The following is a 26,709-nucleotide window of genomic DNA, read 5'->3' as shown; positions in this document are numbered from 1 at the left end:
CACTCACCACCCCATTCAGGGCTGACCAAGGAGGGATATGCCAGGAGAGGCTGAGTCAAATCTGACACCAATCGAGAAACAAGTCTAGAAGTGAACAGCTTACAGACTCTAGGAGCAGATCAGGGTCTGAGTTCCAGTTTCTCGCCCAGTCTAAAGGCTACAGAGGAATGATCAGAGCAGGAATCCCAGACCAAAGGGAAGATGACAGTCCTCTACAAGTTTCTAAGTCAAGTTGAGGAACAACACTTACTGCTCTCCATGCCCCTGGGCTGGGTTGCTCTGAGAATCAAATGGGATAAATTTATAAAGTGACTAACGTGGTAGATTGCACACAGGGGGCCCCATATGGTTGCTTCATTCCCTTCCATTTCCTCCAAAAGTGCTCAGAGCCTGACCTGAACATAAATTTTGATGTTGGGAAGTAGGCTGGAAGAATGAGCAACAAGTGAACAAAACAAAAGAATATCACCATAAAAAAAATTATGGTGACGGGGTCGCTTAAGACGCAAACCCAGAAAGTGGCTTCAAAACATCCACAAGTAAAGCCTCAGAGGAAAACACAGGTTGGGAAGAAACTCAATTAGAATTACTGGGAGAAATGAAGCAAGAGGTGTGTTTTTTTAAGTTAAAATATTTTTGTAAATAAAATGAGAGCTATGGAAGGAAGGATTATGAAGGGAATTATCAGCTTAGCATAAGACATACAAAATCTTGCTCAAGCAGCAAACTAATTGAAAATCAGAATGGCCCAGAAAGAAGTCAATGACGTGTAAAGCAGCAAGAAATATTTAACAAAGACCAAAAAAAAAAAGAAAAATATAAAGTATCTCACAGCAAAAACAACTGATCAGAGAAAGTAGAGAGATAATTTCACCATCACCAAAGCCATAACCAAGAGAAGTTGAAGCAAGAGATTTCCCAAAACTATAATACTCCCTGGATAGCTCAGAACCAGGAGGCAAAATAGAAATAGAATTAATTCACCTCATGAGAAAAATTCTCAAATGAAAACTCCCAGGAACATAATGGGCAACATCCAGAGCTCCTGAGTCAAAGGAAAAAACCAACACTGCAAGCAGACAGAAAGAAAGAATTCATGTCCTGAGGAACTCAGCGTAGATCACACATGATCTAACAGCCGCCACAGTGAAGGAGCAGAGAGCTTGGAGTGCAGTATGCCACAAGGCAAAAGAGATGGGCTTATGATCAAGAATGATTTAACCGAGCAAATTCTAGAGGGGAAATGTTACCTTTAATGAAATGAAATAGTAAAACAAATTTACATCTCTTTTAGCTAAGGTAAAGAATTGGAATTGCACTGGCCCTGGAGTCAGGAGTACCTGGGTTCAAATCCGGTCTCAGACACTTAATAATTACCTAGCTGTGTGGCCTTGGGCAAGCCACTTAACCCCATTTGTCTTGCAAAAAAAACCTAAAAAAAAAAGAATTGGAAATGGAAAGTGACAAAGCGATGGCGCATGCTTCCCACTTCCTGGCAGAATGGAGATGGTTTTAGGGTGCAGAGAGAGCTGATATTTTGGACACAGCCAGGGTGGCAAGTTGTTCTGCTTAACCCTTCATGATTCTAACAGTTTTGTTTTTGTTTCTTTCTCAAGGAGGTAGGGAGTTAGTAGGGGGAAGCTGAATTTTTTGTTGGATTTTTTTCAAAATAATGTTTAATTTTTTAAAAAGGGCTCTGTTTGCTAGTACTAGTCCCTACAAGCATCAATTCTGTCACCAGAGACATTGAAATTCTTGGCTGACACTACTGCACCTCTGCCCAGCGGCACCACGTGAGAGTAACTAGTCACTTGATCCGAAGGATCATGAGCACAGTGTGCCCTTCCCTCAGGAATGTGACTGATAAGACTATCTGAGAAGGCATGGATGATGAACCAGTGCCCAGCTGCCTGGGGATGGAGCAGAAAAAAAATCATGGATGGTCTTGAGACTTGGATGCAAGGATTGTTTCTGCCACCTATTTTGGCTATGACTGTGAGCAAACCCTTTCCCCTGCCTGGGTCTCAGTTTCACCCTCCATAAAATAAGGGGGGGGGATGAATAAAACTTAAGTTTCTTCACACCCTGCTCTCAGGTTCCTCAAAGCTTCTGCCCTTGAAAAGTTTCTAGTCCAGTGGGTCCAAGGAGAAGACTCATTCCAACGGGTGGAACAAATAGAGAAGGCAGGACAAGTCCATTCAGAAACTCCAATGTGCAAGAAGAAGGTAGGTGAGGGGCTACTCCAAGCTGCTTGGAAGAAGGAGACAGGCAGGGAAGACTTGCCAAAGGAGAGGGCCCTTGAGTTGGATCCCAGAAATAATATGAAGAGATGAAGGGTTTATGGGAAAGGGGGGATATTGGGATGGTTTCCTAGACTTTGCCTTTGTTGGAATCTCCGAGGACAGGGAATCTCTGGGCCATCTCTTCAATCTTGATATCTCTAAAAGGTGAATAAAAAGATGCCCATAAGGTAGGCCCCATGTGATCCAATGTCACTTCTGCTCCTCCTCCTTCTCTTTAAGGGCCAAGCAAACTGGGAAGCCCCTAGAACACATGCTTCACCAACAAGGACAGGACTGCTGCAGGAGTCTTCATGCAAGAAACCCTAACAAAATATTTTGAGGTGGGAGAGGGAGGGGTTCAAATACAAAAAGGCAATTTACATGCCTTTTGGAGGTAGAACCAGAGGCATCCCAATCTACCAGAGTTGTGCCTCCAATGGACACTCACAGGAACAGAAAAGAGGTAGAAGGTGTGAATTCTGGGCAAGCTCCAGCCCTTGACTGATCTTGGGGCTGTTCCTTCATAGGCCAGGACTGACACCAGCCTCGAGGTGGGCCAGGAGGCAGCATTGCAGGTGGAGTTGTGAACGGATCCAACCTTTCTGGAGAGCAATATGGAACTGTGTCCAAAGAGCAATAAAACTGTTCATACCCTTTGACCCAGCAATTCCAATTCTAGGAATATATCCCAATGAAATTGTAAAAACATGGGAAAAGTCCTACATGTTCCAAAATATTCGTGGCAGCTCTTTTTGTAGTGGCAAAGGACTGGAAATTGAGAGGATGCCCATCCATTGGGGACTGGCTAAACAAGTTATGTACATGAATACTGTGGAATATTTTTGTTCTATAAGAAACCATAAATGGTCAGACTCTAGAGAAGCATGGAATGAGTTACAGGATCTGAAGCTGAGAGAAGGGAGCAGAGCCAAGAGAACAATGTCCACATCTGCAACATCATGCGATGAACAACCCTGATGGATGCAGCTCCACTCTGCAGTCCAGAGAGCTAGGATAACCGTATTTGACAGATTATGGACTATATTATTCCCAACCAGAGGCAGAAAAAGAAAACAAAACAGGAAAAAATGCCCCTACTGAATCTGATGAAATCTTTATAAAAAGGATCTCTTCTGGATCTCTTTCCCTTAATCCTAATTCCTCATGCCCAAAATGACGAATATGCAAACATGTTTAACAAAAGATGTATGTAAAATGCTAGCCTGACTGTTCCCTACTGAGGGGAGGGGGGGTGGGAAGAGGGGGAGGGAAACTTTGTAACTTGGAAATGTCCATGTGCAAATGGATGAAAATAAATAAATGAAAAAGCAAAAACAAAAACAAAAACAAAACAAGCGTATTTATGTCCTGTCAGTAATCAACTGGGGAGGCCAGCTACAGCCCTGTCAGGTGATTCTTAGCTGACCTTGGAAGGAAATCAGAGGTCATAAGAGGGAGAAGGGGGAGCAGATTTCCGATGTGGGGGATATTGTAGGCAAAGATACAGAGGCAAGAGATGAGGTGTCGGGGGAGAGCCAGCAAGAAGGTGAGTGTGTGTGTGTGTGTGTGTGTGTGTGTAATAAGGTTGGAAATATAGGTGGGAGGAAGGGCTTTCAAGGCCCAAGACTGTATTTAAAGAAACTTTGGGGTACTAGGGACCCTCGAGAGTTCACTGAGCAGAGGGTGACTTTAGGAGTGTCTCTCTGCGGATGGAGCCACTTGCCTCCACGTCGGACCTGATGCTAGGCACTGGAGATGGGTGGATGGAAAGACAGATATGCATGTATAGAGTTCTGTGTATACACACCCACAGACATATCTGGGTTGTTAGTGTTGTTTGTGGCCTTCAATCATGTCTAACTCTCCCTGACCCCATTTAGGGTTTTCTTGGCAAAGAGACTGGACTACAGGATGAAGTGACTTGCCCAGGGTCACACAACTAGTAAGTATCTGAGACCAGAAGGTGAGTCTTTCTGATTCCAGATCTAGGATGCTAGCTACCTAGCTGCTGTGTGTGTGTGTGTGTGTGTGTGTGTGTGTGTGTGTGTGTGTGGACACATATATGTCTTGCCTCAGGTTCCTCATCTACAGAACTGGGGAGATGTTCTAGATGCCTCTGAGACCCATTCCAATTTTAGAGCTATTGTCCTAGGATTCTCATCTTTTCTGCTCAATTCCCCAAAGGCAAGCATCTTTATATTCCCACCATGGAACAGGAGGTCTTGCAGACAGCTGAGGCTACATAGACATTTATTGAGTTGGATTTAAATAACAATTCTACTCCTACTGAAAAGTTCTTTTCACACTCACCATAATTAATCATATTGAAAACAAAAAGCTCTCCAACCTTATGATCATCTAAATAGATGCAAAAAACAGCTTTGACAAAATACAACACTTATTCATCAAAAAAAAATCTCTCTTAAAAAAAACTTTAAAAAATCCCTACAAAGAAGATATTGGCATAGAAAGTCCCTTTTAATTTTTTATGGGGGGGAACCTCTTTAATATCATGAAAGTATCCATGGAAACACCAAAAGAAGCATTATATGCAGTGGAAATATACTGGAAACTTTCCCAATAAATATGAGAATAAAGTCAATCAACCAATTCTCCCAACCTTAGTTCACATAGTTCTGGAAATGCTAGAGAAAAGCAACCAGACAAGAGAACAAAATTAAATAAAGATGGGCAAAAAGAAACTAAAACTATTCCTATTTGCTAATGATGTGGTAAGATACTTAGGAAACCCTAGAGAATCAGAAAAATACTAATAGAGACAATTAATAGCTTCAGTACAAGTGCAAAACTACAAAAAAAGGCCTCAAAAATCAATAGCATTCTGATATAAAACAATATCAAAGAGGAGACTGAGAGGAAAGGAAATACTATTCTGATTAACTACAAATGCATAAAACCTACCAAGGCACAGAAGATCCTTGCACAGGTTCAAGTACAAAGTGCTACTTAAATAAATAAAGAACAAGCTACACAGCTAAAGAAATTTTCCATGCTCATGGCTAGGCCTTGCCAATATGGTAAAAATGACACAATGAACAAAAACAATTTGTGCTTTTAATTCTGTAACAATCAAATTACCAAACAACCAAAATACCAAAGTATGCTTTGCAGACCTTGATAAAATAACAACAAATTTCATTTGGAAAAAACACTTTACAGATGAGGAATACAGAGGTGCAGCCTAAGGGGTGGAGCTTAAAAGAGGGCCCTAAACAGCATGAGAATCTGCGGCAGGAGTCCTTGCACCCTGAGCCTCTGAGGCTCAGCACGTTGCTGTCCCCATGGGGTCAAGAGACCTAAGTCCAATTTCTCCTGCCACACTTGCTAGCTATGATATGGACCTGTTACTTCTCCATGAACCTCAGTTTTCTCATCTGTTAAAAGGGAATAATAACAGCATCCCCCTGGGGTTATTTGGAGAAAAGAAAGTAAAAGTTAGAGGTGAGACTGGAACACAGGACTGAGGCTTCAGATTCCATGCTCTCTCCACCACATCACTCTACTTTTCTTTATAACTCAAATGGGAATCCCAGGAGCCAAGGGCATCCAGAGTTACAATGAGCAAGAACCAAGGGGTTCATGAGAACAGGAGGAAATCTGATTTTCCAGGCCCAGTGGTGGAGTCCAAGCCTGCCCAGTTTACAAATGGCAGGAGACAGACCATTCCTTAGTTACAATCAATAGGGAACAGACTACATCCTCCATCCTCACCAACCAGTGAACTCTGAGATGTCAGAGGTAGGTCAGGGTTGATGATCTTGGCTAAGGGTCCACTTTGGGATCAAACATGAATTCCAAAGGAGCTGGTAACCACCTACTTTATGAGTCATGGTGGGGGCCCCTCTATGTCCATCATGAAATATCAAAGGAGCCTCAAAAACCTTGAAATCTCGAGGCCTTTCAAATGTTCTTCTCTAACCCAGCGTCCACTATGGCAGCTTCTCACTAAGGTGCTCACTGTGGGAAGGTGGGGATAGAATCATGTGCATATTTGAGTCCCCTCCTAGACTGGTATGTACCCCTGGGTCCAGAGTGCACAGAACTTTCTAATCCTTCCCATGCACCCCATAAGCAGTGCATAAATTATTGCTCTGAATAAATGAATGAATAGATAAACAGATAGATGGATGCATGGATGGATGAATGCATGAATGAATAATGAATAAATGGATAAATGGATGTATGGATCAGTGAATGAATATATGAATGAAAAATGAATGAATGGAGAGATGTGTGGATGAATGAATGGACAGATGGACAAATGGATGAATGGATAGATGGATGGATGGATAGATGGATAGATGGACTGATGGATTGATGGACAGGCAGATGGTTGGATGGACAGGAAGACAGATAAATGGATGGACAGATGGGTGGATGGATGGATGGATGGATGGATGGATGGATGGATGGATGGATGGATGGATGGATGGATGGATGGAAGTATGGATGGATGGATGGATGGATGGATGGATGGATGGATGGATGGATGGATGGATGGAAGGATGGATGGATGGATGGATGGATGGATGGATGGAAGTATGGATGGAAGTATGGATGGATGGATGGATGGATGGATGGATGGATGGATGGATGGAAGGATGGATGGATGGATGGATGGATGGATGGAAGGATGGATGGACAGATGGATGGATAATGGAACACTAGGCAAGAAGGCAGAGTGATGCCCAGCACGGGAGCAGAGACAGCTCACATCCCATCTAAGAGTTTTGAAACTGGCTCAAGAACTCAAAGGGAAGTGAAAGTGGGAAGGAATTTCAGGGCAGCCCCAAAGTAAGTGTAAATGTGTCCTTAAAATAACTCTGGCCAACTGTCTCTGAGAACAGGCCCCATTTCAAGGACAGTAAATGGGGCTCAGGATTTCACAAGGAACTGGGATCTGTCCCATAGAGGGTTAGTTCTGTCTTCTCAGAGAGGGGACATGCTACCCCCCCATCATAAAAGTATTTGAGTTCCCCAGATATTACAATATCTCCTTGGTTCTACTGAGGCCCAAGACCTGGACAGAATGTCAGAGAGGAAGAAACGTTGAAGGCCATGAAGTCCAGCCCAGGCCTGAGGAAGCAACCACATGCACTGCTCCTAACAAAGCCTTTCACTCATTTCCTCAGCAGACCAGGGAGCCCTCATTGCTTCTCATGATTTTGGGTGACCATAAAATTGGAGGCCCTGTCATTGCCATGACAGGAGCAGTCCATGCCACCCAGTGTTGGTGGGCTGGTAGCATCCCAGTGACTACAGATTTGTAAGACTCTCTGACCCAACCATCTACCTCTGCAGCCTGAGTTCCTCCAACTGCAAAATGACCTGTGTCTGATTAGTGTGCCGAGGTCACTCACCAGAACCAATGCCCCGTTTGGACTCATGGGCCAACAGACAATGCAAAGTCAATTGATTTAGTTAATCTTAGAGAATTACCCAACCTTTTCCCCTGATGCTCACTTCTATCTGGGACAAATCCCCATTTCCCAAGTTAGTCTCATGGCTCACCGTAGCCAAAGATTCCATGTCTGTCTCCTGGTAATGAGCATCCTGTCTTGGCTAGGGTGACTCTGAGCCTTGTTCAATGTCCCCCCCCCCCAGCTCAGACTCCAGTGATTTGGCCTTCTGAGGGCCATGGATGTATTTGTGGTCCCAAAGGAGGAATCCCTTCTGTTCCTGTCTGCCTCCGTGCCACCTTAGCCACCCTGGCTACATTACCCAGCTGCTGCACCCTCAGAAAAAGGAACCTCCCAGTTTTTGCATCGGCCTGAACCAAATGTTCAGGGTGAGAGGAACCTCAGCAAAAACAAAACCAGAGGAGATGCTCCCCCACCAAAGGCAAACCCAGACATTTTGGGATTAGCCATTCAACTGCACGCCCCACTCAAAACTGTTCAGACAAACTGGGACAGATTCACCAGGAGGAGCGAAGTGCCCCCTGACTGCCTGCCATCCTTCAGACAATAGTGGTGATATTCCCAGTTGGCAAGAACACAGAACCAGTCTTGGAAGGGTAAAGAAAGAGAAAGGGAGAGAGGGAGAAAAGAGAAAGGAAAAGGGGAGACAGAGGGGAGAGGAAGAGAATAAGGGAAGAAAGAGAAAGGAGAGGGAGAGAGAGACGGGAGGAGGAGAGGAAATGAGAAAGGGGGAAAGAAAGGAGTGAGAAAGAGAAGAGGAGAGTTTATCTATGTCCTTAAACTATGGTTTCAGGCCTGATGAAAGCAGAGTCCAGGGGGACTCATACTTCCCCATTTCTGGAAGATGAGCCTTTCCCCCAGACTAATAATGCCCCAAGATCCTATCAGCTATTTTGACTGATACATCCTGCAGCTGATTCATGTGGAATTTGTGGTCCCCTTGAACCCCAGACCTTTCTTCAGAACACCTGCTGCCTATCCGCACCTTCCACATCTTACACTGATATTTTGTGTCCAGTGGCAGATTTTTTATTCTTATTTTGGTTGAATGTCATCTCATTGGCTTCCACCCCTGCTCTGGCCAGCCTGGATCTGGCATGCCATCTGTGACTGTGGCAGCTCCCCCCCCACCCCTAAACTTGATTTCATCTAAAGAGGATGTATTCCATCTCTAACTGTCATCCAAGTCACTGATAAAAAAAAATGAAGCAGTATCAAGTCAAACACAGAGCCCTGTGGTCCTCTAAGAGAGACCCCCTGAATCATTAACACTGTTCCTCAGGGCTCAATTAATAACATTAGGTATTCTTCCCCACTATGTTTACTTTTTCCAGAATAGCAGGGGGCTTCTCCTACAGCACTGGCAAAATCAAGACTCCCCACCCCCTGCTTAGTGATCCTGCCGGCAAAGAAGCAGTGACCAGGGCTGGCTCTGGAATCACGATCATCAGCCATCCCTTTAATGATCAGCCCATGGTTCTCCCAGGAAGCTGAGCCGAGCTCCCTGGCCTCTGGTTGGCAGCCACCACGTGTGTCCCCTTCCTCTCAGGGCCCCTCTGCCACGGCCGCACCAATGTGTGGCTCATCTGTCCTTGGGTCAGAACCTGAGGACACTAGGACCCTGAGGGCCAATTCCTTGGCTCCTCCCTTGGGCCCCTAGGCCTGGGTCGGATTCAGTCTTGTCCCCTGGGCCCCAGCATCTGGGGGTGAGGAAATGCTGTGGCTCTCAATCACAACTCACTCTTTGTGATCCCATTCAGAGTTTTCTTGCCAAGGATACCAGAGGGCTTTGCCATTTCCTTTTTCCGGGTCATTTTACAGATGAGGAAATTGAGGCAAGTGGGATTATGTGACACAAAGGGTCAATAAAGTGAATAAGTATCTGAGTCCAGAGTTCCTCCTGATTCTAGGCCTGGTGCTCTATTCAGTGGAAAGGTCTAATTCAAGGAGAGGCAGGGACCAGAAGTGACCCTGCCCACTGTGCTGAGGTGCTTCCTGCCCTGGGACCCTTGAGGAGAGAGAGGAAGAGCCTGCCGTCATGGAGTACCACAAGCCCCAGCACTGCCCGGCTTCCTGGTGCCCCACCAGCGGCTCCTCTCCTGGGAGCCTCCACGGGAGCCGAGGCCAGCCCCAAGAGAAGAGGAAAACGAGCCCACAGCAGTCATTTGTCTTCCAAGCATGTTTCTGTTGACAATAAACTCTGGGAGGGCGGAGAGCCAGAAAAAGAAAGGGGGCAGGGCAGGCTTGAGAAGCCAGGCCATGACTAACCAGCCCTCCCCCTGCCCAAGGAGGCACTGGGGGGTCATCGGGGCTGCCCACAACACACCTAAGCCAGGAAGATGAGGCAGGACTGGAGGGGAGGGGGGCAGGGTGTGCTCCGGAGGTAGGTGGGGCAGGCAGGGTGCAGGTTCCCGTCTCTAGGAGAAGACAAGCCCCTTCCCCAGCCCTCGGGGTCTTCACCACGGCCCCCCAGAGAAGAAGCCCCCTTCCCCTTCCTCAGGGGTCCCTGTTACTAGCGATTGTCTGACTGAAGGTCTCTTGCGGTCATGAGCTGGGGTGGGGGGACCCACACCAATCTACAGGAAGGAAGAAGGTGACCCATTTTACATCGAGGGAAACTGAGGCAGGACAGTGGGAAGCTGGGGTAAGTGAGGGGCAAGTAAGCCCTTTAGGTTCTTGTATTATTAGCAGGAAAAATACCAACAGCTTCCTGGCAGGTGTGGGCTCCCGTCCTCAAGGTGCCACTCTCTCCTCCAAGGAGAGCTGGACTGCATCAGCCAGGCAACAAGCATTTATTAAACACCCACTGGATACCAGGCTTTGTTCTAAGCCCCGGAGATACAGAGGAAGACAAGAGGCAGCCCCTGCCCTCAAGAGCTTCCCCTGGAAGAGCAGGGCGCACACGGGAATGAGTTGGGGACAAACGAGCTCTGGGCAAGCTAGAGAGGAGGTGATGAGCAGGGGCGGGGGGGAGGTCCTGGAAAGCCAAGGGGCTGAGGAAGGCTTCCTGCAGGATGGGGAGGGCAGGAGAGGGAGAAGAGGAGGGAGCTCAGCTGGAGACAATGTCCTGAGTTGGAGGGGTCGGCCAGGGGCTCTCCTGGAGTGATAGGGGGTCCTGGAGTTTAATGAGGGGGGGAACCTGGCTAGACCTGCTTCCTTCTTCCTTCCCAGGTGGTCTCTCCAAGATCCCCTTCAGTTCTGACCTGTCTTTGGTGAACTCAGAGGTGCACCCCCAGGGATGGGATCTAGGCAACAGACACGCTCCCATGCACCCTTGCTCCCTGGCTCCTTCATGGGCATCACTGGGGACCCCAGTCTTGAAGAACAGAAACCCCTCCAGTCCCAGACTCTGCTCCTATCTGGGTGATCTTGGGCAAGTCACCTCACTGCTTCCTTATCTAAAAAAGGACACAGAATGGATGAACCCCGAGTCCCTTTGGGTGACTGTCTATGATCCTGTGACCTGTGAAGCCCCTGGGAGGCTCCATCAATCCATGACTAGCAGAGGGAGGACCGGCAGAGCGGGAGACGTGCCCAAGGCCCTGCCTGGCCGAAGACAGAGGGGATGGCCCTTGGGAAGATCTCCGTCTGTCTGTGGGCTGGCTAGAGAGGCCTGGCCGTTCGGGGACAGGATATCCTCCCTGGGAATGTTTGGGTCAGTCCCACGGCCTCATCCGATGCCACAGCAGAATTGTTTATGGAAGGCCTGCTAGGGGCCCGAGCCTGGGCCCAGGGTGAGGGCAGTTGGGGTGGGGGCCACCTCCTGGGCAGGGCAGGAGCAGATGCCCCACTGTCCGGCTAGCCCTGCTGCCCTAGCTCTGGCCAAACCTGCCCTCTCGCCAGCAGTCCTTCCCAGTCAGCTCAGCTGGGCATGTTGGTGGGGAGGGCCTTGTGCCAGTCACCGAGGGGCAAGTAGCACCATGGCCAAAGTGCCAGAAAACCAGGAGGCCAAATGCCCAGAGGAGAGGCCTTGAGCCAGGGCTAGGAAAGCTGGGGACTTGTAAAGTCCAACCAAGGAAGGTTGGGGTTTCCAAAATCAGAAACAGAAGAAAAGTGAGGCAATGGATCTGGGTTCAAATCCCGCCTTCATCATTTACTTCCTCTTTGACCCTGGTCCGTGGAGCATCCTGAGAAAAGCTCTGGCTTTTGTCTGGCCAGCCTGGGTTCAAATCTTAATTCTGCCACTTCTTAGCTGCGTGGCCTTGGGCAAATGACTTTGCCTGTCTGGGCTTTGGTTGGACAGTTGGACTGAGCCTCTGAGCTCCCTCCCAGCCTGGGAGACAGTCCAGGTCTAGGAACCTGAGTTTTCCCTGAGCTAGAACAGGACAGCAGCTTGGGGCAGGGGTGAGAAGACCAGGCCACTGGAGACACAGGCCACGGAAAGGGTGAGCTTGTCCTTCCCTTCCCACTCCCAGGGCCTCAGAGGGTCCAGGCACTTAACGGATCATGTGGGCCACTGACCGGGTCCTCCGGAGACATAGGCTCTAACCCCAAAGCTGTGACTAAGGCTGAGGATGGAGGACAGAATCGCCTGCAGACGTGTTCACCTGGCTCAGAGGGGACCCGTGTTGGAGGACACCAAAGCCCAGGAAATCTGAGACCAAAGGATTTTTGAGCCCACCCTGTCCAGTCCCCTGAATTTGACAGTTGGAAAGAGTGAGGCTCAGAGGGGCAGATGCCTGCCCAAGGTCCCACAGCTGGACCTGCTCCAAGGGCAGCCAGTCCAAGCACCTCCCCTGACCTCCCCAGGCGGACCGGGCAGCCCCTGGGACCTGCTGCCCTCACCTCCCTCCAGGCCAGAAGTGCTCTGGGGAAGAAATTTCCCAGAGCAAAAACAATTGAAATCAGGAAGAAGCCCACTTGTAGAGCCAGGCTTCCTGTGGGCGGGCAGCAGTGGGCAGGCAGCAGCGGCCACTGCAGCAGAGGAGGCTCCAAGGAGGGCCCGACTGAGCAGGCCTGCCAGAGGGTGACCCCCCACCAAGGCCACGACTTCCAGCCTCTGCCCCCCACTCACCTGGCCTTGGGCTCTCTAGCATGAGGGAGGGAGGACCGCAGAGCCCAGTTCAGCCTCTCCTGGGGCCCTCAGGGTCAGCTCCTCTGACCCTCCCCACTGAAGAAACCAAGGGTCAAAGGTGCTCCTCTCCCCAAGGCCCCACCTGCCCCTGGGTAAGTGGGCATTTCTGCCATGTACAACTGTGGACCAGGCCTTCTCCCCTGAGGGTGGGAGCCAGCCATCAGAGCCCATTCCCACGGGCTGCCGGCTGTGACTGGCCAAAGCTGCTCAGGCCAGGGGCTTCTGGGCAAACATTGCCCAGAGTCAGGGGGCAGGCAGCCACCCACCCTCTAGTCAGAGGGAGTTGAGATCAGCTGGAGCCAGGCAGCCAGCCGCTGCCTCCAAGAGCCAGCTCCCAGCCTTCTGGATCCCCAACCCCATCACAGCATAGGCCAGGAGGTGCCCCTCAGGTGTGGGGGAGAAGGGGGGGAGAAAGGACTTAATGGGAACCCACAGCTAACAAAGCAGTCTATGAACATCTGTTTATTCTGCTTCCTGTGGGCCCCCGTCTTCAAGGGGCTTATAGTCTAACGGGTGATTAGTCCAGGTAGGCATATGGGTCAAGCTGCCTCAGGAGACACTGCAGCCGGGTCATTCTCGCCCCTCTCCCCTCCCAAGCATTTCCTCATTCTATGCAGAGCCTGCCTGGCTCATTCCCTGGGTGACCTCAGGTGAGCCAGTTTACCTGCCTGAGCCTCAGGTTCCTAACCTATAAAGGGAGGCCACTGAACAACGGGGGCTTCCAGTGCCCTCTGACTCCCCCCATGATAGGTAACTGCCTCAGGGCCTGCAGTGTTCCTTCACTACAGAGGAAAGACTTAGGGGCCGACCCTGGCAGAGGAGAAGGCAGCACCAGGCCAAGCCAGAGCCAACAGCAGTCGTCTCGGACAGTGATCCCTTCTCTCAAATGGAAAGCACTGGCACCTTCAGCCCCCAGAAATCACCTTCTCTTACAGGACCAGGAAGAAGAGGAGAGCAACGAGGCCTCAACCGTGATCTGGGATGGGAGAAGGGAGCTGGGGGACACCCCAACCCTCCTGCCTGTAGGGCTCTCTTAGAGGAGGAGCTGATTCCAGGGGACACTCACTGACTGGGTGGCCTTGGGTGGGTCCCCTGCCCTCTTTGGGTAACAATACCTTCAACCCTAAAGCTTAGATTGGTCTTTAGCCCCGGGACCCCACTATGGGTACATGAACCCCAAGGAGGCCAAAGGCAGGGAAAAAGAGGTCCATTCACATGAAAAGATCCACCCCAGCCCTTCTGTGAAGAGCAGCCACAGCCATGGGGAAGGTTGGCCCAGGGTCGAAGAGAAGGACCAGAGCAGTCAGCTACTGCCAAGAGAAATGAGGGAAGAAGGAAGGCGGGGAAGTCAGCCCAAAGAGCCAGCTCCTACAATAACGGAAAGAAAATCAACTCGACAAGACCTCCACCTTCAGATGACTGGGAAGATGCATCCCAGAAGCCTTCCTTCTCTCCCATAGAGAAATGGTGGACAACGGGCTTGGAATGGAGCAGCCACCACCAGACAAGCAAGATGCATCCCCGGCTTCAATAAACTGTCCTTGTTCAGCTACTTTGGACCCCGAAGGGTTATTGAGGAACAGGAGGATGTGACCAAACACCAGCAAGAAGATATTTTCAAATACAAGATGGAGAGGGAGACCGGGGCTCCCAGATCTCTTCAAGCTGACTGACTCAGGGGACAGAGGCAAATGGGGGCTTGCCAAGTGAATGAGTAACAGAGCCACAGGTCCACCCCATCCCAAGGAACAACCTCTCCGGCCCCTGGAGCTGGCCAGCCCTCTGAACTAGGGAGCCTATTCAAGGTGCCTCAGGCCAGGAGAGGCCACGCAATGCGCCACGACTGGACAGCTGTCAAGAGAGGGAGGACTTCAGAGTCTCAGATTTCCAACTGTGACCCCAGCAGCCGCTACAAGCCTCCCCTGGGTATCATCGAGTCAGCTCCCAGGAGCCTCTGCCCGACTCAGTTGTCAAAGGCCCAGCCCCTCCTCCCCAACATCTTCACCTGCCACCCCCCACCCCAGGCTGGGAAGGCACTTTCCCTCCTCTTCTCTCACTGGATTTTTCCTTCCTTCATCAACACGTTCTACCTTACAGCCCACTTGGATGAGATTGTGGTTTCAGAGTCCACCCTTTATCTTCCCCCAGACTTTAAGCCTCCTGAGGGCAGGGACTACTCCCTTATTACACATGCACCCTAATCAATAGATCTCCCCCCAAAAAAGACCAGGATTTTAAGCCCCCTGCAAAAAGGGTAGATGGTTCATTTTACTTCTTGGAATTGTATCATTATGCTGAACTTGGAATCAGGAGGATGTGGATTCACATCTGTCTGACACTTCATTGGGGTGACTGGGCAGTCCCCCTAAACCTCTCTGAACCTCCACTTCCTCATCTTTCCAATGAGAATAAGAACATCTCCCTCACAAGGTTCTTTGTAATATGTGAATGGCAAAAGCTTTGCCAATCCAAATGGAATGTCACAGAGCAACGTTAGCCACTAGTCTCTCTGGTTAGATCTTCCAGGTCACTCCCACAAGCCCTCAGTGCCCCCAGGGTCTGTCCTGGACCCTCTTGTTCTTTCCCTCTGTACCATCTCACACAGATGAGCTATCAGACCCCAGGGGATGGTGATTCCCAGCCGAAAGACCAAAGACCATAGACCATGTATGTCTCTCCCAAGTTTCTCATCACCCACTCGCTGCCCCCAAGGACATTTCCATCCCAAAATGAACACATCCAGGACAGAGTTCCTAGTTTCCCCCCCCAACCCTTCCCTCTCCCCAAACTCCCATTGATCCCTAAGGTACCACTCCCCCCAAGCAGTCAGGTTCACAACCAGTGTCATTCCAAACTCTTCTCTCTCACTCCACCTATCCATTCCACTGACAAGTCTTGCCCATCTGTCCACTCACAGGGTCACCTCATCCTCTCTTGTCTGGATTCTGACAAGGCCCTTCCAAAGAGTCTTCCTTCAATCATCCTTCCCCTCTCAAATCTAGCTGCCAGTTGGATAATCCTAAAGCGTAGACCCGACCATGTCAAGAACCCCAACAACCCCCAGGGGCTCCCTGGGCTCTGTTTGGCATTCAAAGCCTTTCACAACTTGGCCCCTTCCTATCTCCCATCCCCACATCCATGTGTAAGACAAGCTGGCCCCTTACCGACCCTGGCCTGCTCTGTTTCCAAGCCTGGATCTGGCATGCCCTTCCTCCCGCAGTTGCCTCCTGCTTCCTTTGAGTCTCAGCCTACACCCCACCCGTCCCCAAGGCCTCCAGGTGACCCCCTCCTCAGGTGACTCCCCATCTCCTTATCAGTCTGCTGGGTTCCCATCTAGAGATCTAAACCCAGTGGTGTCGGATAGCACAGAGCCTGGCAAAGAGAGGAACTTCCTAAAAGGTTAGTGACTCCCCAAAAGATCTGCCCACTCCCCTCTCCTGCTTCCACTCAGTGACCCCATGAAGGCTGGAGCCACTTGGTCCAGTGCCCACATGCTGGGGCCAGGGCTCTGTAGCCAGCAGGGTCTTAGAAACATCTTGAGGACTATCATGGAAAGGCGGCATGCTCTCTGTCTCTGTCTGACTGGTCGTCTTTCTCTCATACACACACTCACTCACCTACACACCCCACAGTGAAAGGGACTCCTCTGTGAACATAGAGTATCTTGTCATTGGCTCCCACCCCCACCCAGCACCCCTGGAACCCTGGGTAAGGTACAGTGGGGAAGAGGGGTAGGGAGCCAGAGGAACAGGGCTGGAAACCTCAGGCTGCCACATCCCAACCATGGGGGACCCTGAGCACAGCTCTTCCTCTCCTGGGGTATCAGTTTCCGCTTCTGTAGAATTCAGGGGTGGGTTTGGATGTGAGCTGGGGCCCCTTTCTAGATAAAGCCTCTGATCAGATGAAGTCACCCATGACATTGACTGATGTCAATCCAGATTCGGGGAGAACGGGTCCAGCTAAAGCCAAGGCACCTGCACTGCCTCTGAGGAGCCCAGTGAAGGCAGCACCAGGATCACCCTAGACCTGCCTTGAGACTGGAACCCCAGGCACTCCTGGTGTCCTTGCTCATGCACAGAGAGCTAGGGGACACTGAGACACTGGCCTAGAGGAGAGGAGGAGGAGGAGACAGGGAAGAGAGACAGGAGGAGGAGAAGAAGGAGGAAAAGCTTACTCAGTGTGAAATCTCCATGTTACAGAGTAAGAAACTGAGACTAAAACAATCAGTGATTTGCCTAGAATCACACAGTTAAGAGGTATGGCGTGAGAGATCGCTGATTCAAAGTCTGGCATCCTGGTCACTCTACCATCTCCCAAAGTGACCAAACCCAACCTGATTCCAGCCTCATCCGGGTTCAGGACCTTGACAGAAAAACAGATTCCTCTCTCTCCTCAGAAACCTCTACCCCCAGCTTTCGACCCCAAGGGACTTCCCACCTCCTACTGGGAATAATCTCCCGGAGAATGGACCCAAGGCAGTTCCAGTGGGAATGTTCTTTTCTCCCTAATGAACAGGTACCTCTCGGTCTTGGGCTTTCCACCTACACTCAGGTCTCTAGATCCCAAGAACTGAGAAAGGGAAAAAAGAATGCTCAGGCTAGCTAGCAAGGGTCCAGGTAATGGATGCCCCCACCAGGAAGGAGAGAATGGATGAGTGGGTGGGTGGATGGGTGGGTAGTTGGATGAATGGATGAATGGATGGATGGGTGGATGGGGAGATGAGTGGATGGATGGATGAATGGATGAGTAGATGGATGGATGGGTGGATGGATGAGTGGATGAATGGATGAGTGGATGGATGGATAGATGAGTGGATGGATGAGTAGATGGATAGATAGATAGATAGATAGATAGATAGATAGATAGATAGATAGATAGATAGATGGATAGATGGATAGATGAGTGGATGGATGTATGGATGGGTAGATGAGGGGATGATGGATGGATGAGTGAATAAATGGATGGATGGATACGTGGGTGGGTGGAAAATGGGGAGCTCATTCCTTGCACTCCCAAATGAAACCAGATCCAATTCCCTCCCTCCTTTCCTTAGTCAAGACTAAGAGCACTTTTCTGGGGCTGCTTCTAGAGGCTGAATGAGGGAGAGAAAGGTCGAATACCCCCAAATGAGGCTAGGAGACAGAGCCCCTCCTCCGGGTCGCCCCCCCGACTTTCCCTGTCAGTAAAAGTCTGGGGCAGGCTGGTTGTGGGGAGAGCCCCCCTTCCTCCTCCCCCTCCCCCCGAGGTGGCGGGGGTGACCGAAGCGGCGGGGGGTGACCGGACGGGGGGTGACCGGACGGGGGGGTGGCCGGACGGGGGGTGACCGGACGGGGGGGGTGGCCGGACGGGGGGTGACCGGACGGGGGGGTGGCCGGACGGGGGGTGACCGGACGGGGGGGGTGGCCGGACGGGGGGTGACCGGACGGGGGGGGGTGGCCGGACGGGGGGTGACCGGACGGGGGGGCGGACACTCACACGGTGAAGTGGTAGAGGAAGCATTTCCAGCCGGTGGGTCTCTCGAGGAAGTTGTAGACGCGGCCCTGCAGGTGGCTGCGGGCGAGCAGCGGGCGCCAGGCGCTGTAGACCGAGCCGCGGGGGTCCAGGCTGCCGGGGGGCAGCGGCGAGGGGGGCTGCGCGGCGCCGGGGCCCACGGGGGCGAGCTCGGCCTGGGCCCCCAGGCTGAGCCCCAGGGGCCCGCTGGCCCGCCGGCCCCAGCCCCAGCGCCGCCGCTCGGCCTGCGCGGGGCCCCCGGCCGCGGACGCCATGGGGGGCAGCGGGGAGCCCCCGGACGGACGCGCGGACGGCCGGACGGGCGGGCGATCGGGCGGCTCCGGGCTCCCGGGACTGGGCTCCGGCCGCCGGCTGGGGGGGGGCGGGGGGCGGCCCCAGGGCGGCCCCGCCCCGGCCCGCCTCCCGCCCCGCCCCCCGGCCCCGGGGCGCCCCCGGCTGCCCCCCAAGAAGCCCCCCGCCGAGCGGCGGCAGGGCAGGTGCCTGCGCGGGGGCCCTTGGAGGCCCAGCCCCCCTTTCCTGTCTTCCCCGCCGCCGCGGCCCAAAGAGGAAGAAGGGGCTCCCCGCCCCCCCGTGACCCATGAGGAACCCGAGGCCTAGAGGGAGCAGCGAGGGTGGGGATACCCCCCAGGGGCTCTCCTCCCGAAAGCAGGGCCCTGGCCTGGGGGGCTTGGAGGCTCCAGAAGCGGCGCCGGGCCCCGACTGGAAGTGCACTGCCCCCCTTCTTCCCCTTCCGCTCCCCCGCCGCTTGCCCAGAGACCCCCAAGGCCCCGGGCCCAGGGGTGCCGCCTCCAGGCTTTGGGGCATTGACCTCCTCACTGGGATGCGGTGCTTGTCCTCCCTCACAGAAACCCGGGACGCCAGGGAGGCCAGGCCGCAAGAAACAGGTGAATTGGACTGGAGGGGGCTGGGGGGCGGGGGCACCCCTCGCCTGCCTCACCTTCTCCTCCAGAGCCGCCTGGGTGCAGCGGCCAGAGACGGCTCCGGACGCCCGGAGAGGGCAGTCAGGGGCGGCCAGGCCACACAGCTAGGGATCTGAACTCGGCTCCTCCGACCCCAGGGCGGCTGCTCTATCCACTGCACCACCGGTGCCACCTGTCCCAGGGGACTCTCCCTGGGCGCTTAGTGCAGGCTCCTGCTGGAATCCCGAAGCCCTCAGGCCTGTGGGGGAGGGGCTCAGATCCTTCTTTGTGCCCTTGACCCTCAGACAGAGTGAGTCGGTGCCGCAAATATTTGTGGGGGAGGAAAAAGCTCCCAGGCCACCCCTCCCTGTGACGCTGGCATCCTAATGCCAGGGCCTGGACTCTGGAGGCTCCCGAGGATGGAGCTGCAAGGCCTAGGCTAAGAGTCCATGGGGAGAGGGGAGAGGCTTTCTGGAGCCCTGGGGTGGACCCCGAGGGGGAACTGTGGCATGCTTCCACACAAGCCTGGATTCCACAGAAGGAAAAGGTCTCTGCGAGCCCTGAACTCCTCCAAGTGCAGCCAGAAAAAAAACTTCCTCATTTTACTAAGGGGGAAACTGAGGACCAGGAAACCAAATGACTTTCCCAAAATCACTAAGGGTGTGTGTCCCAGGTGGAATTTGAATGCAGGTCTTAGAAGAAAAATGTTTGATGCATCATCTGAACCTATTCCTCTTTTTTAAAAGTATTGGTTCCAAGAGAAGGCTCATTGGGTTGAGGGAGGGAAGAGATGACTTCCGAAATGAGGGCAGTGGAAAACCAAATGCATTGATCAAAATGTGATAAAGACGCTTTTCTGAAAAAACTCCCCAGCTCAGCCCAGGGGCTGCCCCTTCCTTGATCCCCCATCCCAAGGTATGGGTCGGTCAGCTCCAAGAGGAGAGGGCTGGGGGATGAACACAGGTCACTTTTGAACTCATGTTGAGCTTAAAATGTCCCTCCCCCGCTCCTGCTCCATCCAGACCGACACAACCAGTAAATGCCTGGAAATGGAAGACAAATCAGGAAAGAGACTGGAGAAGCTGATTTGGGAATTATCATTGAGAAGATAATTAAATGCATTGGAGCCGAGGAGGTCACGAGTAGAGGAGGGACAATAGAAGATCTGGCTCCCGCCAGAGCCATGGGGGCCCTGGTTAAAGAGCATGATGCCAAGGAGGCTCCATTTAAGGCCACATTTCAGTGGGTTTGAATGATGACAACTGGGCAATCAGAATAAGTGGATTAGGGTGGCAGCTGTTATTTGTCCTTTGCTCTCTGATATGACCAGGAGGGAGTTGGTTAATCATTGAGAAAATGTGGGTACTTTCCCTTTCTGGGTCTCAGTTTCCACCATTCTAAAGTGGATGCAATACCCCCCCCAATAAAAAAGATGTGCGATAGGAAACAAATGGAACAACATAACAGAACCCAGGAAAGCAGAAGGATGGCTTCATGTGATGACCAGATCAGAAGTTGGGTTTTTCTGAGAAGTGCCAATGTCCCTCCCACTGACCTGCCCCTGCATGAGAGATGTGTGGACAAAGAGATCTCCAAGGTCCTCCTCAGCTATGATGGTCTAGGGCCTAGCTTCTCTTCTCTGTTTGGACAATCTAGGAATCATACCCCAAGAAGAGAGTGACCCGGACCTACCTTCTGCAAACCTGTCAGTCCTCATCCCCAAGCTAAGAAGTTTCCCAGCTCCCTAGGGCCTGGGCCTGAGCTTAGGGAGGACTATTGTTGTGAGAAGTGTAGAGCAGAGAGCTTTCCAGAAAACAACTTCTCTGGGAAGTGGATGATTGGAAAGGAAGCTTGATTAATGAGAGGCCTTGGAACAATGAGTGCCCCTCACAGGTGGCCTTTTTTCCTCTTAGCTTTACTCCCAGGTTGGAGGCTGTGTTTGGAACAGCCTCTGGAGGAGTAGACCCTTCGTGCTCAGGAGTCTCAGTCAAAGGGTGCCTGGAATTGGCTCTGGACCTCTGAGAGCCCTGCCTGTTGGGACTTGACTAATCTCTGCCCTTTCCTGCCTCAGCCTAGTTCCATCATCCTCCAGGTGCTCACCAGTGTTCAAGGAACTGAATAATGGGCATACCTGACCTGGAAAGGAGTGCCCAAGAGACCAGAGGAATTCTGACTCTGCCAGTTGAACGAGCAGCTGGCTGCTCTCCAGCTAAGACACCCCCATCCCCACCCCACACCCGGGGGGTGTTAATTATAAAATCAAAGGATTTGGAACACTCCTCTCATTTTAGAGACAGGTAAACAGAGGCCCAGGAAAGTCATGGTCCTACAAGGATTAAGAGCAGAGATAGCATTAGAATTCAGGGGCTCTGCCCCCATCTATCATTCCCTCTTCTCCTTACAATTCACACAAATCCGTCTTATGATAATCCTCCTGAGGAAGGAAGCTCAGCTCTTTTCTTCATTGACTGATCGACCAATGAGAAAACTGAGTCTGAGTGGGGAAGAGGCTCACCCATATGAGGAAGGAAGGGTCAGACCAAATCCTGATGGGACAATCTAAGAAGGAGTTACAGCAGGCTACTTGTCCATCCCAGACTGGCACTGGAAGACACTGGGAGCCAGGTCTGACCAAGAGGTCAGGAAGGAAAAGCTGTGCCCAGACCCATCCTGGGGACCTGAGGGGGAACAGGTGCCAGTGGCAGCTTGGTCACCCACTGGCCATTCTAGATCACAGATACAGATAGAGTAAGGGAGGAGATCTGTGCCCTGTTGTCTGTTCTGGAGGAGTAATCCTCAGCCCTAGGAAGTGGCCTGAGAGAAGAGTAGCATTGTGTTTCTGACTCCAGGGAAGTCTCAGTTCCAGCTTCTAACCCAGCCCTCTAACCAGGGCAGGAATCCAAGGCCAAAGGGAACCTGAAGTTGTCACTCTGAAGCAGCTGACTGTGAGGGACTGAGACCAATAGCATCTGCTGGTGCTCAGACCCAAACCCAGGTCATGAACTTGCAGAACTTAGACTGGAGGGCATCAATCAGCAAATTTGAGTCTGGGTCAGACCACTGCAGGAACCCCGAAAGGTCACAGGTTCCTACCTTGTCCCTGAGATTCCAGAATAACACAACTCTCGATACCCCAAGATAGCAGTAGCAAGATTAAGCCAGACATTCTCTCTAGGAGGGTAGAGTCCTGCTATAATATCAAGTCCAAAAGTTAGGAGACAGGCTAGAAGAAGAAGTAAACAACAAAAAAAAAAAAAGAACCCAACCATAAAAATCTATTATGATGACAGAGACACTCAAGACATAAACTTAGATGAGAATGATTCCAGAACATCTACAAACAAAGCCTTATAAGAAAACACAATTTGGGTACAATATCAGCTGTAATTCTTGAAAGAAATGAAGCAAGAGTTAAAAAGAGTAAAAATATTTATATAAATGGAATGAAAAGATTGAAAGAAAATATTGAAAAAGAAATGAGAGCCACAGGAGAAAGATTTGGATAGGAAATTAAAAGCTTGGCATTAGAAGCACAAAACTTTGTCCAAGCAAAAAAAAAACTTCCTGAAAATAGAACGAACCACATTGAAGCTATTGACTCCATGAGGTAGTAAGAAAAACTTTTAAAATTGAAGAAAATCTTAAAACAAAGGCAAGTGACCTTGAAATTAGTTCCAGAAAGGATAATTTGAGACTCGCTAGATTTCTTGAAAATCATGACCAAAAAAAGATATTGGACATAATATTTCAAGAAATTGAAAGAAATTTACCTGGATCTCTAAGAGCCGGGTAGCAAAGTAGAAAGAGAAGGAATCATCTAGTCACTTTCTGAAAGAAATCCCCAATTGAAAACCCTCAGGAATTTCAGAGCCAAAAGTTTACATCCCAAATAAAAAATGCTGCAAAAACCCAGAAAGAATTCATGTACTGAGCAGCCATAATCAGAATCACTCATGACTGAGCAGCCACCATTATAATGGAGTGGAGAGCTTGGAATACAATATTACAGAATGCAAAGACCATAGACTTCCAGCCCAAGAATAATTTACTCAGTAAAACTGAATATAACTTTAAAACTCAATCACATATATGAAAAGAAACACAAAACACAAAACACAAATGAACTATGATGAAGACTAAACCAGGATCAACTGCTTCATTCTAATCGGGGCCGGGGGGGGGGGGCTTGATATGAGTCCTCTTTGAACACTATCGTCATCAGGGTTCATAGAGGGAGAAAGAATTGGAAAGGGGAAAGAGAATGAGTACAGGGAAAAGGGAAGAAGAAGAAGAAGAAGAGAAAAGGTTAGGTAAAATTATCTCATATAATTAGCTTGCAGGAGTATGGACATCTATAGAAAGGAGGAAAGGTTGTGGGGAGGGGTTGAAACTTGAACATAGCTGTCATCTGAACTGGTCAAAGAAACAATGCATGCTGACACACACACACACACACACACACACACACACACACATACCCCATTAGCTACAGGAATACATTTTAACAATAATAATAATAATAATAATACACATTTATTTAGCTCTTATGGATCAGGCAGTCTGATAAGTGCTATCAAATATAATTTCATTTGATCTTCACAACAAACCCTTGTTATTATTACCCCCAATTTACAGATAAAGAAATTGGCAAATAGAGGTTAAGTGACTTGCCCAGAGTCACCCAGCTAGGAAGCCTGACATCAAATTTGAATTCCAGTCTTCCTCACCCCAGACCCAATGTTCTACCTCAGTGCCACTTTCATGGGATACTGGGTGTCAGTCTCTATGCTAGGATACCTAGAGATAACAAAGCAAAACCCTACATAGGCCTTCCCCTCAGGGAACTTCCATTCTCTGGGTGAGCAGTAAGGACAAGAAGTCATTTCAAGCTAAAACAATCAGCACCTGTCCCCCCTTCCCCTACCCCCTGTAACCTCCCCTCCCAGATTTGAATCCTAGTGGCATATCCAGAACTGAGGGCAATATTCATTCAGGGACAGATTGGAGTTGGTGTGCAGGGAACTGGGGAACCCAGCACAGGGAGAGCCCAGAACTGTTCCCAACCAGACTTCCTGAAGTAGGGAGAGAACCTGGGGATGGGGGAGAAACAGTGCTGGAACCTGCTCCAGAGACACACAGTTGTTAAGTTTGAGTGTTCACATTTACACCTTAGAAATGAATAAATGCTACAAAGCCAGGCTTGATTTGTGTTTTATTGATTGTCTAGACTTTAATTGAAAATGTGCCCTAGGGTGCATTCTTTCTTTTTTATCTTAATAGTATTTTTGCAATTATGTGTAAAGACAATTTTCAACCTTCATTTTTGTAAGATTTTGAGTTCCACAGTTTACTCCCTTCTTCCCCTCCTCCCTCCCCAAGACAGCCAGCAATCTGATGTAGGTTCTACATGTGAAACATATTTCCATATTGTAAAAGAAGAATCAGAACAAAAGGGAAAACCACGAGTAAGAAAAACCAAATAGCGAATAAAAAAGTGTAAACAGTCTGCTTTGGGCTGCATTCAGATACCACAGATCTTTCTCTAGGTGTGGATAGCATCTTTCATCACAAGCTTTGTGGAATTGTCTTGGATTGCTGTATGGCAGAGAAACCCGGTGATCATGACGCAATGTTGGTGTTATTGCACAAGGTCTCCTGCTTGAAAAGATGAACATTCAATGAAATAAGAAACTTTCAAACTTTTCTGCTGAAAAGGTGAGACCTGAACAGGAAATGCAATAAAACTCCAGAGATACCTCCAAAGGTAAACAGAAAAGGGGGAAAGTGTTATACAATAAGATTCAACTATTTACATCCCTAAAAACAAAAAACAAAAAAAAAGTTCTCCTGGTTCTGCTCCCCTCTTTTCAGGATTTTTCTGAAATGCTTCTCCCCAGCATTTCTTATATTGATGGGCGCCCTCTCAATTTCCATTTTCCACAGAAAGAGCGGCTATGGTTCTTTTTCTCTTTTTTATGATCTCCATGGAACACAGGTCTAGTACCGGTAAAAGTACTGGGTGAAAGGGTGCGCACAGTTTATAGACTCCCCAGATGCAGCAAGTTCACCACTCCACCTAGTGTCCCAGTTTGCCCACATGCCCTTCAACATTTGTCATTTTCTTTTTCTGTCTCATTAGTCAACCTGATAGGTATGAAGTGGTACCTCAGTTATTTTCATTTGCACTTCTCGAATCGATAGTGACATAGAGGACTTTTTCACATAGCTAGCCTTAATTTCTTCATCAGAAGACTTGTTCATGTCCTTTGACCATTTATCAATTGGGTAATGACTTGTGTTCTTATAAATTTGATTCTGTTTTCTATGTATTTTAGAATTGAGGTCTTTATCAGAAACACTGGCTATAAAAATTATTTCTCAGCTGTTTGCTTTCCTTCTAATTTTGGTTGCATTGACTTTGTGTCAATTTAATTAAAACCTTTTTAATTTAATGTAATCAAAATTATTCATTTTGCATTTTATAATGTTCTCTGTCTCTTGTTTGGTCACAAATTCTCGTCTCTATAGATCTGTCAGGTAAATCGTTCCTTGCTCTCCTAATGGGCTTACAGTATCAGTCCAGTACCCATCTCTACCTTTTCTTGGTCTAGGACCCTGTGTACATTCTTTTTTTTTTTTTTAGGTTTTTGCAAGGCAAACAAGGTTAAGTGGCTTGCCCAAGGCCACACAGCTAAGTAATTATTAAGTGTTTGAGACTGGATTTGAACCCAGGTCCTCCTGATTCCAGGGCCCCTGTGTACATTCTTTCAGAGAGCTGATTGTTAAATATTTACCAGCAGACTCCCTGGTTTAGCGCCTTCACAACCCAGGCCCATTTATTGTGATTATGGGAGACAAACCATTCCACAAATATTTGGTACTATATATCAAATACCGCTAGGCTCTGAGGATGCAAATTCAAAGACTGCTGCATCCTAGGGAACTTCTCCCCACTGGTTCTGCATACCAAAAAGTAGGCAATGGGCATGCTCAGACCTCAGTGCTCTTAGGGATCTTAGCACCTAGAACATGGAAAGTCAAAACTGGGAGAGAATTTAGAACTTTTCTAATCCAGTCACCTCATTAGACAGCTGAGAAACCTGAGACCCAGAAGGGGAGGCAGGGATTCACCCAAATTTCCACTTGAGATCTGTATTCCTCATTTAGGGTTTTGAAGGGGCCCCCAAATAAGAACTTTGGGAGACAAAGAAGCAGACAAGGCTGAGCCCTCGGAAGAAACAAGAGTCTTGGCTGACCCAGCAACCCCATTTGGTTTTCAGGGGCTCGGTGCTCAAACTTTCCTGCAAGTATAGCCAAGGACATCGGACACAGCCTTAGTTTGGAGGGGACATGTTTCTGCTCCCCTTCTCTGTCTGCTCCCATGGAGGGAGTGGCTGGAAGTTTAAGTCGGTCAGTTCTTGTGGTTCAGTATTCTACAGGACGCATGTGACCCCTCATACTCCCTGCCCTTGACCTTCCTCCCTCCCTTCCTTCCTTCCAAC

General features: G+C 49.8%; 1 long non-coding RNA gene across 1 annotated transcript; it reads left to right on the top strand.

Annotated features, from left to right (window-relative positions):
* The first annotated feature begins 1,883 nt into the window (after positions 1-1,883).
* LOC141518625 (uncharacterized) lies at positions 1,884-3,511 on the top strand. The gene is made up of 3 exons (XR_012477240.1): positions 1,884-1,995; positions 2,096-2,225; positions 2,523-3,511. It is a non-coding gene; the product is annotated as an uncharacterized LOC141518625 (long non-coding RNA).
* Positions 3,512-26,709: the final 23,198 nt, after the last annotated feature.

Source organism: Macrotis lagotis, chromosome 3 (assembly GCF_037893015.1).
Source record: "Macrotis lagotis isolate mMagLag1 chromosome 3, bilby.v1.9.chrom.fasta, whole genome shotgun sequence".
Classification (NCBI taxonomy): domain Eukaryota; kingdom Metazoa; phylum Chordata; class Mammalia; order Peramelemorphia; family Peramelidae; genus Macrotis; species Macrotis lagotis.
Note: the sequence above shows the minus strand (reverse complement) of the source record. Positions and strands in the feature narration are given on the sequence as shown.